The 14,116-nt window shown below is 43.7% G+C and overlaps 1 pseudogene; it reads left to right on the top strand.

Moving 5' to 3' along the window:
- Positions 1–1,364: 1,364 nt before the first annotated feature.
- LOC122905289 lies at positions 1,365–3,221 on the top strand (annotated as a pseudogene).
- Positions 3,222–14,116: the final 10,895 nt, after the last annotated feature.

The raw sequence follows: 14,116 nt of genomic DNA on the forward strand, positions 1-14,116 counted from the left end.
TCGGGTCATGATGCGTCTCTAGCTCTTGTCACTAATCTGGCTGCTGACTCACTCCTTCTTCTTGAGATAATTCCTTTTGATTCGCGGAATTTTTAGAAAATGCAGGTTGGCAGAGATAACTTGGGGGAGGGAGGCTAAAGAGGGCATGGTGGGTGGAAAGGGCCAGGAGAAGAGAGCCTCTGCTCTCCTCCAAGGGGACCTGTGTGGGCATCCCAGTAAATAAAAGGGCAGGTGCTTATCCTTTGCAATTGTCTATGCATTTTCCCTGAAGAGGAGAACGGGGCTGTGACCTGGAAGTCCAGCTCCTCTGAGTGCTATCCTACCTGAGTTTCTGACTCTCATTAGAGGATTTGAGATAAAGGAAACTTCATCCCCTTTTAGGTTTCACCTCCTCCTGCTACCCCAAACACATCTGCCCTTTTCCATGCTAATCATATTCCAGATTCAGATCACACAGGCATCCCACAACCTAATTCCTTGTGTGGGAGCAGTATATCTCTTTGGTACTGAGACTAGGACCTGTCACTTTTTCTCAAGTAATGTTGGCATGAGAACCCCTCATTTCTTCACCAGGAATCCAGAATCAGATCTGTGTGTTCTATCGCTCTTTCTCCCTTAACTCCTTTGTCTTGGTCCCTCTCTCTTTTTCTATCTCTCATATCCCCTCATTTCTAAGACTCTTCTCTAGCAGTGTAGAATTGTTTGCCATCTCTTTCTTCCCTCTGTGATTATAAACGATGTCGCCTTCCTTTTCTAGCTAATTCCTATTTGTTCTTTAAATCACAGATACTACTTCCTCCAGGAAGTCCCCTCTGACACTTTCCAGGCTGGATTAGCTGCCTTTGCAATGAACCTTGACAGCATTTTGCTTTCCTGTACTGCAAATGCAAGGCAACTCCTGCAAAAATATTTTGTTTCTCTTCCTTCCATTAAAACATGAACTCTTAAGGGAGAAATTCTTGATTTTAATATGTCATTGATGATAACACACATCGTCAGTTTTGTGACTTTTTGTTGATTTTTAAAAAGACCCTTCTTTATGGAATATAAACATTGATTATAAAACTTACTCCAATTTCATAATGTAAGCTATAAAACAGTGTGAAACTTCATATTGAGAAAATGTGATTTATTTGTGAAACGCTGTATTCTTAGCACCTGACTCACAGTAGGAATATAGCAGAGGCTGTTAATGGTCACAAAAACCCATGCACTCTTCCTCATTTCCCAGATCCCCACCACCACCACCAGCACAAACACACAACAGTGACATCCTGTGACTGCCCTTGCAGTGTGACATAAGCAGATTTGATGTGCCACTTCTGGTAAGAGGCAGTGAAGAGAACAAGAAGGAAGGGGAGAAAATGGTGACCATGGATCACAGTACCTGTGGCCAAGCTGTAGCCCTGCAGGGCTAGAGTGCATACACCTCTCAACCCACGTAAGGATATGCACAAACCACCCAGAAATGCAGGCAGCAAAGTTAGGGAACCTATGGACAGCCCACTGCTGACAGCTATACCCAGGCTCAGACCACTGCGACCAATGGGCAGACCACTCATGCAACTCTGATGGACAGTCTCCCACTGCTTATACAACTCCAACTGTCCCCCAGGCATGCAGTCATCCTGTCCAGGGGTATAGCAATGGTGCTTACGATACCACCACTGCTTTGGTCCCTACCACCCAGGCCTCCTATGCAGCTCAGTCTGCATATGGCATCAGCCTGCTTAGCCAGCTAATGGATAGCAGCCAGCAGCCACCACACCAGCAAGACCACAGATAGTAACACACCCACTGAGACTAGTCAACCCCAATCCAGCACAGAGGGTTACAATCAGCCTAGGCTGGGATATGGATTGAGTAATTACAGTTATCTGTACATACCTAGGACCTACCCCAGGCAGCCAGTTACAGCACCACCATCTCTTCCTCTAACAGCTATTCCTCTACATGGCTGCCTAGTTATGAGCAGAGTGGTTACTCTCAGCAGAACACCTATGGGCAGCCCAGCAGCTATGGAAAGCAAAGTAGCTATGGGCAACAAAGCAGCAGTGGACAGCAGCCACCCACTGTTTATCCCTCCCACACTGGATCCTACAGCTGGGCTCCAGGTCAACATAGCCAATAGAGCAGCAACTACAGGCAGCAGAGCTCATTCCAACAAGACAACCCCAGTAGTGTGGGTGTTCATGGGCAGGATTCTGGAGGATTTTCTGGATCAGGAGAGAACCAGAGCAGGAATGGCCCTGATACCCAGGGCAGGGGAAGAGGGATACTTGACTGTGGAGGTATGAGCAGAGGTGGGTGGGGAGGAGGACATGGTGGAATGGGCTCTGGAGAGGGAGATGGCTTCCATAAGCCTGGCGGAATTCTAGACAAAGGACCAGATCTTGATCTAGGCCTACCTATAGATCCAGATGAAGACTTTGACAACAGTGCAATTTATGTGCAAGGCTTAAATGACAATGTGACTCTAGACAATCTGGCAGACTTCTTTAAGCAGTGTGGAGTTGTTAAGATGGGAAAGACCCACCACTGTGAAGACCCACAAACTGCCAAGTCTTCCATGGAGTGGATTGATGTGAAAGATTTTCAAGGGAGCAGACTTTGGATTTCTCTTACTCAGAAGCAGCCCCGGATGTGGGGTAGTATGCCTTCCCATGATGGCAGAGGGATGCTGCTGCCACTCTGTGGAGGTCCAGGGGGCCCAGGAGGTCTTGGAGACCCCATGGATCTCCTGGAAGGCCATGGAGGAGACAGAGGTGTCTTTCCCCAAAGGAGCCATGGAGTTCCCAAGGAAACTGATCCAGAGGAGGAAACATCTAACACTGAGCTGGAGACTGGCAGTTCCCCAGTCTAGGGTGTGGAAACCAGAACTTCACCTGAAGAACAGAATGAACCAGTGTAAGGCCCTGGAGCCCTCTCCCCCAGGTGATGACCGTCACCACGGCAGAGGTGGTCCTGGTGGCATGCAGGGTGGAAGAGGACTGTGGTGGTCCAGGGGAATGTTCAGAGAGGGCTGTGGTGGACACAAAGGGGGCTACTGTGGTGGCTGGGGCATGGACTGAGTTGGCTTTGGTGGAAGAAAATGGGGAGGCCCTGGTGGACACCCTGCCCCTTTGGTGGAACAGATGGGAGGAAGAAGAGACCAGCATGGAGGGCCTGGAAAAATGGATCAAGGCGAGGACAGTCAGGAATGCAGAGACCAACCCTCCTAGATGCAGAGACCCCGCAGAGCTGCATTGACTCCCAGAATCATTCTTTATTTTATTTTATTTTTTTAAAGATTTTATTTATTTATTTGACAGACAGAGATCACAAATAGGCAGAGAAGCAGGCAGAGAGAGAGGAGGAAGCAGGCTCCCCGCTGAGCAGAGAGCCCGATGCGGCACTCCATGCCAGGACCCTGGGATCATGACCCAAGCCAAAGGCAGAGGCTTTAACCCACTGAGCCACCCAGGCATCCCCAGATTCATTCTTTAAACCAAAAACTGTTTTAAATTTGTAATGTTGGCCACAATAGTTTGATGATTCCTTGTCTCTCCTTTTGTATTTTTTAACATTTGTGAAGAAACATTAAAACAAGTTAAATGGTAATAATAATAATAATAATAATAATAATAAACAACTTTTTTAAAAAAACAAAAGGCAGTGAAGAGCCTCTTTTATTTTCCCTGCCCTGGAAATGAGCCCCCCCCCCAGATGGTGGAGTTGCTGGTTAGGTCTGTGTCACTGCTTTCCCTCATCCAACTTGTGAGGAGACCAAAATAAGCATTTGTTGTGTTAAAGCCACTGAGGTTTCCGGTTTCTTCTTGTTCTGGAGGTTGTCCGTAGACCACAAGCTATCTTAGCATCATTAATGCAATAGGTCAAAATAAGTGCTTTATAAATTATTGCTCGAGTCCTAAAATTAGAATATCAATTGCCATCAATTATCCTCAGACAAATGAGTAAGCGGACATGATTTAGTTTTACAGGCTGTCAAGGGCTGTATGAACGTGAAACACTACTTTCAGGAACGCAGCTGCTGAAAGCTATTACACTGTCTATTTTAATACCCACGACTCTAGATGATGCCATCTCCCCATGCAGGTGAGGAGCCTGAGCTTCAAAGAGCTCCAGATTCTGCAACTAAGTGACAGGGTCCAGATCCCCAGCGCCTCCTTCAATGTGAAGTCCAGACTGATCTCCCACCCATCTGCCACCCGTTTGCCACAAAAAATGGCACTGTCATTGCTTTGGATCATCACGAGTGTCAGCTGTGCACACAGGAAGCTCACACACAAGGAGAGTTTCCAGCTCAAAATGCCCCCGTTGTGTAGCAGGTTTTGATGACTGAGGTTTTCCTGTGAAAGCCACGTGACCCATATGGCCTGATAGCTCCTCTCTCTCTGGGGAGAATCTCCCCCTCTCAACAGAAGTTCCTCAAGTAATGCCGAAGCAGCTGTCACTGGACTGTTGTCTGGGGTCCCATGAGGGCACTGTGAGCATGTGACCCATCAAGGGCCCTCCACCTGGCAATCAGGGATGGGGCCAAGTGGGGAAAATCTTCAGGGGTGGCCCTAGTCTGACATGCAGGTGTTCTATGAGTTGAAACCTCTGCACACTGAATGAGCCTTCTTTGAGGTTACAGGAGCATCCCCTGGGTGATTTGGTTTCTTCACCTTCACATGGCACAAGTTTGAGATGATAAATGATCAATTAACAAATATTTGTCAGGTGATTACCTGACCCAGGTTTTACGCTAGGACCTGAGTCAGAAGGCTGAACAAAACAAGGCAGATGTGCTCCTGCCCCTGATGAAGATCTAAGCCTCAGAGAAAACAGGCACAAAACTAATAATTACACCAAATCTGAAAGTCACAAGGTTCAGGAAGTCAGAATTGAGTAGTTTAAAATTACGGTTTCTGAGTGAATGCCTTACTCAGACCCCAGTCCCAGTTCCCATCCGCTGTGTTGTCCAAATGCTCTGAATTTCAGTTGCTTTGTATGTGAGACAGAGATAACACAACCACTTCTTTTATAATGCAGCTGTGAGAAGCAGGGTGATGACTGATGGACACTGCCCCAAAGTGGCTACTGCATAGCAAGACCTCAGGACATGTTAGCTATTAATCATGTTGTTACTCTAACCAAGACGCTCAGGGAGCTGCATTAGTGTACACCAGAGTCATCGCAGTCAGTGCAGTCAGGAAAGTCTTCCAAAGAAATGATATTGAAAGTAAGATCTGGAGAAAGGCTGGGGATGAGCCAGGTGGAGAGTTTTGGAAATGTCTCCCAGAGCACTCCAGGTAAAGGACTGTCATGAACAACAAGCTCAGGTAGCAGAACATTGGTACAAATGAAAGTATGTCAGTGTGGCTAAAGCCTGAAGGCTTTGCAGAGAGTACGTGAGAGGTCAGTAGGGGCAAGGGTGTGGAAAGAATGTGAAGCTTGGTTAGGGAGGTCAGAACTTACCTTAAGTACAAGGTGAGTTCCTAAAAAGCTCTACACTTGCTTTACCTGGTTGGGACATGAAATGGGAGGCTGCTTAGTCTGGTTTGAAGAGTTTTGCCTCTCATGCCCTCCTTTAGTAAATAGTGTCCGTATATCTCCAAAACGCATCCTGACATTCTACCAAGTTCCATTTCTCCATGACCATGAACCTAGCACAAGCCCTGTCTGCTCTTCTCTGGATTTCCCACTTTCCCTCTTACCACCCTGGACCCCCAGCAGCTTAATACCCCACACTCAGCAACCAAAGTAATTTCTTCAAGCATAATAAGATTATGTCATCCCCTGCTTAAAACTGTCTAATCAGTGGTGCCTGGGTGGCTCAGTGGGTTAAAGCCTCTGCCTTCAGCTCAGGTCATGATCTTAGGGTCCTGGGATTGAGCCCCACATCAGGCTCTGCTCAGCGGAGAGCCTGCTTCCCCTCCTTCTCTCTCTGCCTGCCTTTCTGACTGCTTGTGATCTCTGTCTGTCAAATAAATAAATAAAAATCTTTGAAAAAAAAAACAACCTGTCTAATCATTTTCCCTTTTGTTTATGAAAAAAACCTCTGAAATTTTTACCATGCTCTACACAGTCCAACATAAACTGGAGTCTCCTTTTTAAATCATTTCAGCTTCAATTCAAACACCTGCTCCTCAGAAAACTTTTTCTGACAACTCTAGGTAAAATATCTATATCTTCCTTCCCCGACCAAAGACAATTAATAATAACAATGAGGGTGATAATAGTATCATTGCTCTTTATATGTAATTCCTGCTATAATTTTAAGAGATTTTGTTAGTACCCAAACATATCTCCTGTATTTGTTTGTCCATGCACTTCCATTTACTTTCCCTCTTGAGAAGATACATCCTCTTGGGCAGACATTTTGTCTGTCTAACCTGTCACTGTGTCCTCAGCACATGGAAGAATTGATGACCCACATTAGAGAGGAAATTTGGGTTTGGATGTCAACTGAGTAGGTATTTCTTCCAATTCCTCCAGCCAACAGTATGTTTCCAAGTCAATTTGTTCATCTTTACACTAGATTTTAACACCTTTGCACCACAAGATTGCTAAGCAATGAAGCTGTGATCATTCCAAATCCCAGACACTTAGATATGAATTCATTGGTTATTACCAATGCTACTAATCATCACCACCATCACCATCATCACCACCATCACCATATCATCCCCAACAGCATCATCACTGTCATCCCCATCACTATCACCATCATCACATCATCATTATTGACATCATCACCATCATCAGGATCACCATCATGACCATTATCAGCATCACCATCATCATCATCACTATCATCACACCACCATCACTAACACCATCACCATCAATACCACCATCCCCATCCCCATCATCATCATCACCATCATCACCACCATCATCATCATCTTCATCATCATCATCATCATCATCACTATCATTACCACCATCATCATCAACATCATCACCACCATCATAATCAATCTTCATCAGTACAATCAGCAATACTATCATATAATAGTTGCTGCTTCTATCAAACATATTTCAAGTGCCAGAAACAATGCTACTTTTTCATTTAGTCCTTACAATGAGAGCAGGTTGATACCATTTTCTTTATTTCAAATGGAAAGGGGAGCTAAGAGCACAGAAAGTTCCAAAGACTTGTTCAAAAGCACATGGCTAATATGTGGGGAAATGTGTTTCAAGCCTAGGACTGCCTGAGTCCAAATGTGGCGATTTCCACAAAGCAATCTTGCTCTCTTATTTTATTCCAGATTCTCCCAACTCATAAGCATTGGTTGGGTATCTAGGCCTCAAGATCATCACCACTTTTATTTTTTAAAACTCATTTCATCCCACTCTTTCTCTCTACAAGGACTATGCCTTGGAATTGACCTGATTACTGTGCTATTAGTCACCCCGGACAGTGTCCTCAGGCTCCTTAATGAAGCCCTAAAACCATGTTCATTCCAGTTCTCATCTCAAGTGGAAACATATGAGAATATGTTTATATCACTGGATTGGTGAGATAAAGTGATTAAGACAAACTCATTGAAAGACTCTCAGTGTCCACGTGTGATCTTTTGTCGTCTACACTGAGTGCTTACTGTCTTAAATTTAATGGAAAAGATTGAGCCTAGATAATCCAATGTCGTGATGTGCACATCCCTCACAGACAGCGACTGGTTGAACTCTGTTTGCCAATTCCCTTGCAAAGATTCTTTAATAGAAATTAAGAGATCTTCTTGAAATGAGTGTGATGGGATGGAGCTTTCATCTCTCATCATGTTAACCACATCAGAGCCCAGCACATTAAGCCATGCTTCTGGAATTATACAAGATGCTGAAGAGCTGCAGATTTGAGTTCAATCTTTGACATCTCAAGGAAAAAAGTAGTCAGGAAACATGTCTCATATTTTCTCTCCCTTGTCAGACAAATTGGTATTCTGTTGATCTTGTTTTTGAAATATCTTGCAATTCAAGCTATTAGAGAGAGAAAACACTTATTTGTCATCACTTTCCTGAGATGCTTAGATGTGTGCTGTCAAGGATGATTTTTCAGACACAATCCAGTCACATGAGGATTGCTATTTGTGTTAATTAGTATGTGACAGCTCAGATTTCTCCAGAGGGCCTCCTAATTCTGGTGGCTTATTTAAAGCAGGGAGCAAAGAATCTATTGCACAGTAGGTGGGATAGAGGCCTAACATTTCCTCCGTCAGACTTCTTGTCATAAGTGATTTCATGTTTATTTCAGATATGGCCAAGGGTGTTTGCATCTGGTCAGGCTCCTTTCTTAAGGTCTATATAGGCTGTCTCTCAACTGCAATTTTGAAATCCAAAATTCTGAAAACTAAAAGTCTTTTTCCAACATATTTGTTAGTAAAATGTTATGACTCAACATGAGGATCTTTATAGTCTTTATGTATCCCATTCGTGAGAATGGTCTTATGGTTCATTGCAGAAACACCCATTTATTTGCTGTCCCTGACCCCAATGAAGACACAGCCTTTCTAAAATGATGGAAGGAAAGAAGGAAGGAAGGAAGGAAAGGGAAGAAAAGGAAAGGAAAGGGAAAGGGAAAGGAAAAGGAAAGGAGGGGAAAGGAAGGAAGAGTGAAGGAGGACGGAGGGGATGGAGGAGAGAATTCTCAAGCATATCAGGCCTAAGGCTTCTGGATATGTGAATGGAAAATTGAGTGTACACTGATGACGCTCATGAAAGTACGTGCAGTTGTCATCAGTATTAACCCAGAGTTCAATGGGTAAATTGATAAAGAATTGACAAATTGGATTAAAAAATCCAAACTTGTCTTTGCTCCCTATGAAACTTCTCCTCCTCTCCCCTTCAACACAGAAGATGTCCTCTGGTATCTATTAAAAAAACAACAAAAACTCACCATACCCCAAATCCTAAATTCACTCCTCTATGATGCCTTCCTTATTCCCCAGTTATAATAATCTACTCTATTCTCCAGGATAGCAGGTAGCTACCTTCATCACATTTGAACATGGAATTATAATTAATTGCATGTCTCCCCTACTCAATTGTAGAGCTCATTCATTCATTCATTCATTCATGCAATTATTCAAGTTTTAATGCCAGGCTTTATACTAAGTACTTTTATATATATTTTTAAGGTTTTATTTATTTATTTATTTATTTGACAGAGAGAGATCACAAGTAGGCAGAGAGACAGGCAGAGAGAGAGAGAGGAGGAAGCAGGCTCCCTGCTGAGCAGAGAGCCTGATGCGGGACTCGATCCCAGGACCCTGAGATCATGACCTGAGCCAAAGGCAGAGGCTTAACCCACTGAGCCACCCAGGCGCCCATATATTTTTAATTAATCATTGAAGAAAGCTTAACATACTTATTAATGCCTCCATTTATTTTTTTCTGGAAGAAAAACTGGAAATAAGCTCAGGAAGTTTAAACTATGGTTTAAGAACATACAGCTAGTGAGTTGTAGCATTGGGATTTGAGCTTAGGTCTTTGCAATCCCAAAGTCATGTTTTATGGATATTCTACAGTGTTTGGGGAACACATCATCTTACTTGCTTTGTTTTTGTCACAATATAACACACAATAAAAGTGTTTTTGTTTTTTTTTAATATTTTATTTATTTATTTGACGGAGATCACAAGTAGGCAGAGAGGCAGGCACAGAGAGAGAGGAGGAAGCAGGCTCCCCGCTGAGCAGAGAGCCCAATGTGGGGCTCGATCCCAGGACCCTGGGATCATGACCTGAGCCGAAGGCAGAGGCTTTATCCCACTGAGCCACCCAGGCGCCCCTAGAAGTGGTTTTAAATAGGTAGTTGAATATATTATTCGTTTTTGTTTTGTTTTGTTTTGTTTTGTTTGTTTGTTTGTTTTTCTCCATTACATGACTCAGAGCACCTCCTAACTCTGCGTGATAGAGTTAAAGCATTATGTCTTGGCCTTGGGTTTTGACCTACTGTTTTCTCTACAGACCTTATTTGGCTCAGGTCATGATCTCAGGGTCCTGGGGAAAAAAAAAGTTTCCTTTTTTAATGCATGCTCCAAAAGAAAAGATGATATCTAAAATCCCTGCCACTTAAACACAAGAGAACATATTATTTTTAGTTTGAGAGCTCTCTTTACAACCGGCTGCCATAACAATCAGTTGAAATTAGGGCCCCAGACCTGCTGGGCCCATGGCTTGCATCTGACCCAGGACTCCCACCTCGGATGCCGTAGCACAGTAGCTGGAATCCATGGTCTGCCCTCCAGAGGCAGTCAAGAAAGGGAATCTGAACCTGGACTACATTCCTGGAAATGACACTCTAATCTATGGCCCCTGGCTTTGGTAAATTGGACCTGATTCTTTGTGTGACTACTTCCAAAGTTCTCTTGAATGTTTTTTCCCCCCCCTCAGTATTATATAATGAGACTTATCCTTGTTGATATGTGTCGTGGTGATTCATTCTGCCTTACTGGCTAGCAATCCAATGCTGAAGTACACCAAGACTAATTCATTCATTTTATGGCGAGTGTGTGTCAGGTTGTTCGTAATCTTCTCCCATTTCTTCATCCTCCTATTTATCTATTCAACAAATATCTGTTGAAGGCCTAACTGTGCCAGATGGAAACAACAGCAAACAAATGGAGTATTGGCCACATGGAGCTTACATTCTAGAGTAAACTAGCAAACAAAAGTAAACATGAACACACATATGTCAACTGTGGCAGAAAAAAAAAGCTGAGGATAAGGATTATTAGGCAAAGGATGTGATGAGCACTGGGTGTATATACACAACTGATGAATTATTGTGCTCTACATCTGAAACTAATGATGGCTAATTAAATTTATATGTTAAAAGGGATTATTGGGATTGAAGCATGTAGATTTTTTTTTTTATATTTTATATAGCATAGTCAGAGAAGTCTTCAATGATATGGTGACCCTTTGTGTGGAGATCTAAATCAGGAGCTCCTGGGAAAAAAAGATTCCAAACAGAATGCAAGAGGCTTAAATAAAGACGGTTTGGGAATATTCCAGATGTGGGCACTGGGCCATGATGCCTGCATGTGGGTGACGGCGGAAAGGGAGGAACTGAGATGAGAAAAATAGTTACAGGGAAGCTACTCATGTAAGACCCTGCGAGCCAAGAGAGAGATCTTTGCTTCATCTCTAACGGGGATGGGAAGTCCTTTGAGAGATGTGATCAGTGCCATGATTTGAATTAATATTTAAGAAAATCACTCTGGTTGCTGTGTTCAGTGTGGACATTCCAAGAGCCAGGGATGACTCAAGGAACCTTGCTGGAAGGTGATTGTGAAAATCAACTTGTACCAGTGCAATGAGAAGGAATCCAATTATATAAAGAGAGTAGTAGATTGACATCATAGGGGGTTTGCTGTTTTCTACCTCTCTGTGCCTATGCTGACACTGACTTTGGACTTGGCAGATGACTTATTTTGCCCAATAGGATGGCAGCAAATTGAAGTAAACAGGAAATTGAAAACTGCTTTCTTGTCACCATGATACAAGGTGCCTGGACCAGCCTGCCTAAGGCATGTGAGAGATGGGGAGTAGCACTGAGTCCTCAATCCAGAGCAAACAGCACTAGCTGCCAGCCAACCACAATCACACAAGAAAGCAGAAATCATCCCAGACAGGTCTGAATAATCGGAGCTGTTCCGCTGACCTGCAGGCCTATGAAACATAGTAAAAGAGCATTACTTTAGGTTTTCAAGTAGTTTGTTGTAGGTAATTAACTCACTGATGTCCATATGATGAAGGAGGACCAGGTAAGTCCTTGTGTTGGTGGGAATTTGACAGTTATTCTCTGTTTACTCCCAGATAGTCATAGAAACAGAAACTAAGGTCAGTGAGTTGAGTCATCTTACCCAAAGGTAAGAAAGCCAGGGTGTATATCCAGTCCTTCTGCCCATCATGGGTCGGGGCTTGTTCCCTGGGGAGTTACTCTGCCCCATTCTGCTGCCTCTGCCCTGCTTGGGGCTGGGGATGGAGGGGAAGGGAGGGATCATGCTCTGGCTGGCAAGGCCTCAGCTAAAGAATCCCAGATACTTGCAGAAGAAAGACCACAGGGTAAAGAAATGGTGAGAGGTCGGGACCAGATAGCTCACAGCTGCTGCCATAAATAAATGAGGCATTGGAATTTAAGATAGCAGGATGGAAGGTACAGCCAACTTCACCACAATTGCATTATACATATTATTGCTGAAACACACATTACAACACAAAACAAAATGTAAGTGAGAGAAAGAACCTACATTGAACTGGAGAACATGACTACTCATAGGATCAAGGGTTCAACTCTCTTCCCTGAAGATTTATATATTTTTTAAGATTTTATTTATTTATTTGAGGTAGAGAAATAGAGAGGAAGAGAACACAAGTGAGGAGACAGACACAGAGAGAACCAGACTCAGGCTGAGCAGAGAGTCCAATGCTGGACTCCCTCCAAGGCCCCTGGGATTATGACCTGAGCCGAAGACAGATGCTTCACGGACGGAGCCCCCCAGGCGCCCTTCCTTGATGCTTTAAAAAAGGAAAAAAAAAAAAAAAAAAAAGCAAAAACAAAAACCAATCTGCAGTGCAATGCTTTTTGCAGTGAGGGAACGAGGCCAAATGACCTCTCTAGTTTCCTGCGTGAAGAGCTTCTGAAATGTCAAATAAGCTAAACGAGATTTGCTTCATGTTGGCAGAGGGAAAAGGTACTATAGAGGATCTATAAATCAAAGTCCCTCATTTTTTTTTGTTCATTATGTTTATTTTTACTATCATGTATTTCATTGCAAGTTTCTTCTACATTGCTTTTAATAATGGTTTTAATAGACCCAGGGTCAAAGTCAAACCCCTCTTATTTCAGATCTCACACTCGGTCATTCCGAAGCTTGGACAGTTTGCAGATTGACCTCCCTGGACTCAAAAGTCCCCCGTGAGGATTACCCAAGTTCTATTTTCCAGTAAGACAAAGTGTTTTTCCCTCCTTTCTATTTTTTCTATTTTTACTTTTCTGTGTTTTAACTCTCATTAGAAAACCACATAAATAAAAGGTAGTGTCATCCCCATTTCTCAGCGCTCAGCCCAGCTCAGCTGTGCTAAGTACATGCACTCTGCCGTGCGACCATCTCCATACTCCATTGACAGAACCTCTTCATCTTGCAAAACTGAAACTCTGTAGCTTTTTAACAATTACACCACATTTCCCCTCCCTCCGGAGCCTGGCAACCGCCGCTCTACTTTTCATCTCCACAAATTTGATGACTCTAGATATGTCATGTAAGGAGCCTCATTTTACAGTACATCGTTTGCTTTTTGTGACTCTCTTGTCTTGCTTCACATAACGTCGTCAAGGTTCATCACCCCTGCTAGCAGGTGTCAGAATTCCCTCCCTTTTTCAGGCTGCATAGCACTCCATTGTAGTGACCGACCACATTGTGTATACTTGTCCACCTGGCAGTGAATACCTGGCTGCTTCCACCTCCTGGCTGCTGTGAATAATGTTGCTGTGAACACAGATACACAAGCCCTCATTTTCTCCCCTGGGGAGACAGAGTCTTGGCAATATGGATTGAATTTACTTCCTGGTTCCAAGGGTTATGAATGGCAGGCCTTGGGCTCTGATCCAGACTGCCTAAGTCGAAAGGTCAAGTGATGTTATTTTACTGCATCTTTCCTGCACCCAGACCCTCTGAAAGCCACTGGACATAGAGAAGTGAGTAAGACAGACACAGCCCTTATCCTCTTCGTGTTCCCATTCTGCTGAGGGAAAAACAGAAAGCTGATGAACAAAGTTACTAATTATGATATATTCTGCAAGAAAAGATGACAAGATTCTCAGAGAGAGTCACTGGTGAGCAGGGGTCTCTCCAAGCACTTGGTCCTGAGCAGGCCCAAAGGATAAGAAAGATCTGGGCAAGAGAGGTGGAGAAAGAGCCATCCAGGAAGAATGCCTGGAAGGAATGCCTTTGAGCTGGAGCAGGCTTGGTCTGCTGAGAAGTCCACACATGAGCCATGGGTCTGTGGAGTCTACTGAGCAAGGATAAGAGTATAGGACTTGAGGATGAAGAGGCAGGCAGGGGCTAAGTTGTGCTGGGACTGTACTGAGGATTTTATTCTAGGGGCACCAGGAAGTATTTGAAGG

Source organism: Neovison vison, chromosome 4 (genome assembly GCF_020171115.1).
Source record: "Neovison vison isolate M4711 chromosome 4, ASM_NN_V1, whole genome shotgun sequence".
NCBI lineage: Eukaryota > Metazoa > Chordata > Mammalia > Carnivora > Mustelidae > Neogale > Neogale vison.